This window comes from Temnothorax longispinosus, chromosome 11, assembly GCF_030848805.1.
Source record: "Temnothorax longispinosus isolate EJ_2023e chromosome 11, Tlon_JGU_v1, whole genome shotgun sequence".
In the NCBI taxonomy this organism is placed as follows: Eukaryota; Metazoa; Arthropoda; class Insecta; order Hymenoptera; family Formicidae; genus Temnothorax; species Temnothorax longispinosus.
Window position 1 is genome coordinate 8953299 of NC_092368.1, and position 4719 is coordinate 8958017.

Below are 4719 nucleotides of genomic sequence, written 5' to 3' on the forward strand. Positions count from 1 at the left end.
GGAATGGCAGCCTGTCAGGAGTATCCTTGCCTCAAAAATCCCTCTACCTTGCCGTTCGGATTCGGCATTAAATTGTAGCTCCCATGTGCTTGTGTACAACCTGTGTGCGCACCACAAGCACATAACTTTGGGGGAGGCCTAGGTCCGACTCGGACTGTTGTACCATTGAAATGAATAAAAAAAATGAATAAGAGCGGGCAGCAAAGCCTGCGCCCCTGCCAACAGGAAAAGCAGGGGCAAGGCTAGCGTGAGCGCTAATCAGGGATGTGGTCCCAAGTCCGCGAAGAGCAAGGGAACTGCCCATACTCCCCGACGCGAGATTTGGGGAAAGCTTCGATTTAAGAGAAAAAAAGGAAAGAGAAGATGAACGCTTCTGAGGGCTCCTCTGGGTGGAAGAAGCCCAAGAAGAAGAAGAGGTCACAGAGCGAGACCAGAGAGACAAAACTGGCGATAGAGTCGACTGACGAGGCGATGGAGGTGGAGGTCTCTGGCGTTCATCGGCGCTTGGTTAATGGCGGATAAAACAGTTATATTACAGGCAAATATCAATTACGCTGGACCTGTTTCTGCAGACTATGGCCGAGCGTGATTGTGGCCTGGGAATAGTGGCCGAGCCGTATCGAGTGCCGCCCAACCACCCAAACTGGGCGGTCGATAGATGCGGCTCGGCCGCGATTACTTGGAAGCCAACGCAACAATCCCCTCCATGCACTCGCTGGGGAGGGATTTGTGGTCGTAAAATGGGGGCCCATCTCGGTGGTGGGGGTTTATATCTCCACCAGTATTAGACTGGCCCAATACGAAGAGACACTCGATGCCTTGGGAGAGTGCGTTAGACGCCACCTCCCGGAGCCGATGATCGTGGCGAGGGACTTCAATGCCAAGTCGGCACTTTGGGATTCCCCGCTCACGAATAGGAGGGACCAGACACTGGAGACATGGGCAGCGGGCTTGGGTCTGTGTGTAATGAAGACAGGCTTAAAACATACGTGTGTACGCCGCCAGAAGGGCTCCGTGATAGACATCACGTGGGCGAATCCGTGTCGAGGAAGGGAGAACACCGAGATGGGCCCTTAAAAAGCTGGACACTAACCTCTTCCGGGCGGCGCTTGTTATGTCAAATTGGCACACGACCGCTTCCGGGGAGCGAAGTGTCCAGCAACAGGTAGACTGGTTGCGGGGCGTCCTAAGTGACGCATGCGATGCGTAAATGCCCCGGGCCAAGCCCTGTTCCAGGCGCGCCGCCTATTGGCGGACGGAGGAGATTGCCGAGCTACGACACTCCTCCGTCAGGGCGAGGCGCATCTGCACCAGGGTTAGGAGACGACGCGGCTTTGAGCGTTGAAGAAGAGGCGGCTGGCGAGGAATACCGTGCTGCCCGGTATGTCCTCGCCAGGGCCATCAAGGTGGCCAAGGCCAAGGTCTGGGAGGAGCTCCTCCAAACCCTCAATGAGGAACCAAGGGGGCGCCCGTACAAGCTGGCCATGAGCAGACTCAGGCCGTGGGCGTTCCCGACGATGGAGATGCTGGACCCCCAATTCCTCGACGAGATAGTTCAGACCCTTTTTCCACATGGGGAAATGGGCTGGGAAAAATCCTTCCGGATAAATCCCGAGTCGGAATAGAGCGAGGAATTGGAGGTCACATCGAAGGAGCCGCAACGTGCAGTAAAGAGACTCGGAAAGCGTAATGCCCCGAGTTTCGATAGTATCCCAGGCCGTGCCTGAGCCTTGGCCGGTGGGGAGCTAGCCGAGCATGTGAGACGTCTGTTTTTTGACTGCCTCAAGACCGGCCAGTTTCCCAGTTGCTGGAAAGAGGCCAAACTGGTTCTCCTCCCTAAGGAGAGAAAGCCCGCAGACTCACCCTCTGCATATAAGCCGATTTGCTTACTGGGAGAGGACGGCAAATTCTTTGAGAGAGTTATTGCCGAGCGACTTCTCCAGCACCTGTCTCGAAGTGGTCCCAATCTGTTCACGGACCAGTATGGGTTCCACGCGGGCATGTCTACAATAGACGCGATTTACTGTGACCGGGCTCGCGCGGAGGCCATATAGAGGAAGGGCGGGGTGTTGTTGGGCGTTTCGTTCGACATATCGAATGCCTTCAACACCTTGCCCTGGGAGGTATGTGACGTTGCACGATGTGCACGTCACAGTCTTCGCCACTCAAACCTTTATATTGCGCGCGTACCCGCTTATCGTCGAGTTATCATGTTTTTCGTTTAGCTATTAGTTACAGGAGGAAGCGGTCGGGCGACCCGAGTAGGCCGAGTGGCGCCATCCGCTGGCGCGGTGAAGCGCCTCAAGATTATAGGAGGCCGCGAAGCGGGCCCGCCACGATCGTCACTGTTGGGCCGATCTCGAGCGTGCGTGGACGTCCGGCGAGGAGTCCTGAGGGTGTATTAAGCGAGGGCGGCGGCCCTACAAGCCCACTAAGAAGGAAGGATCGAGGACCACGAGAGTGTTGTAAACGACCTGCAATCCCGAAAGTAAGGTAACGGAGCCAGCGGGGCGGAACGTCGAGTACCGTTTCACGTATCGCATTTGGAGATGTGCGTAGGATTGCTTTCCGACCTACGCACTAATGTCGTGAATCCCTCGGGATTATTGCTTAGGTTTTTTTACGGGTCTGACATATCCCGCCCGCTGCTACCCCGGGAATAGAGTAAAAGGGGGGTCCTTTTCCGCTCGATTCGACAATCCGGTGTATGATTGCGTGTGATAGCGTGTCAGCGTACGACGTGGCGGCCTTGCCACGCGTCACGATCCTTGCGAGTGTTATGTGATTATGCGGATCGGCTCAACAGTCACCCTAATATTAGTTTTCGCGCGTCCGTTAATCCGAGTGTTTGTTTTCGCGTTTCCGATAGTCTTAGTGTTTCGTTAATCGTAAGTCTCGCGTCCACGGTAGCGTGAATCTCGTCCGTGCATTCATTCTGGGGCGTATCGGCACGTAGACCCGTTAATTACCGCGCCCGGTGCTTCGAGTGTGAGGCGATGGAGTAACGAGTCGGGGGTGTGCATTTCAGATTTTTCCATTTTTGGTTTCGCGTTTTCGTTAGTCTTAGAGTTGCGTTCCTCCGGGTGGAGATATCACGCGCCCCGGAGTGTATCGTGCGGAAGTATCACGCGCTCGCGGCGTGGACCGAGGGGCGAGGAGAATCGTGCCCATACTGCGTGTACTCTTTCGTTAGTTACGATTGCGTGTATCCTTTGCGTGTATTATTTCGTTCGTTGGCCTATGTTATCGCCATTCGGGTATGACTTATATTATTGCATTTCGTGTATGATTTGATATTAGTTTTCGCGCTCCCGTTAAGCTTTATTACTGCGTTCTGCGTAGTTCATCGCGTGTATTATTTCGTCATCCCCTAGAGTGGATTATTGTGATTGCGTGTATTATTTCGTCGGCGTATATTATTACTTTTCGCGTATTTCATCGCGTAGATTATTTCTTGCGTGTATTATTTCGTCGGCGTATATTATTACGTTTCGTGCATTTTATCGCGTAGATTATTTCTTGCGTGTATTATTTCGTTGGCGTATATTATTACGTTTCGCGCATTTCATCGCGTAGATTATTCCTGGCGTGTATTACTTCGTCGGTGTATATTATTGCGCCTCGCGCATTTCATCGCGTAGATTGTTCCTTATTGCGAGTACAAGTTACACGTACGTTTTTCCGGGAATATTATTTCTGCGTCCGAGTTTATTGATAACGCGCAGACCCTTCGAGAGACCTTACGTGGTCGATGGATTGCGATTTATCGCGGCGAATATTTCGCTCGCGTCCGGCAAGTTGTAACGCAATTATCAAGCTTTCTATTATATTATATTTTGATTTACATGTTATTTGAGAACTTTCTTTTGTGTTTGTCTTCGCCTCACCACGGTCAAACCCCTCCGCATTCGGCCTATGTAAGAACCACGACCCTCTACCAAAAATCCGGAGCAGTCGTTGCGATCGGTCAGAGCGGGTGTATCTTGACATATGAATTAAGAGTTATCTCGATAATGAGAGTTTGTTTCGGATCTATGTAGGATTTATGTAAAGTACTTTCCGCGGGTTAGAGTAAACGGTGGTGTGGCCGTATCCACACCTGGCGCCCAAAGTAGTTTCGTATCGCTTTCGAGATCCGCTCTGCCACCCGATCAGAGATTTGCTACGCGATTCAGCCCCGCCTCACGGCCCGGGGAAAATAATATCGAGAAATTAGCGTCGCAGGTAATAGGGAGGGCGCTGGAATATCACCACATCCCTTTTTATTTAATCCGAGTAATACTGTGGCTCTTCGGTTACGATGCAGCACTGCGGGCTGCTCTCCCCCCGGCTGTTGGGTCGTTGGATACGCCGATAACACATTCCTCGGCATCGGGGGGAGGACATAGGAGACCAAGGCATTGGCCAATGCAGAGGTGGCATGCGTGGTGCGCGCCATCAAGGCACTCGGGCTAAAGGTGGCTCCTCAAAAAACGCAGGCGACGTTCTTCCACGATCGCCTGCGGGGGAAGCCGCCCAAAATGTCATTGATGGTGGAGGGAGTCCGCGTCCCTAATGAGGCCCAGATGAAGTATCTGAGCCTCCGGCTGGACGGCGAGTTCAAGTTCGGCGAACACATCGCCCACCTAACCCCGAAGGTGATGGGCGTGGCCAACAGCCGACACGTGAAAAAATTCAAGCAAGCGCGGGTAAACGGCGGAAGTAACTATGACTTTCTAA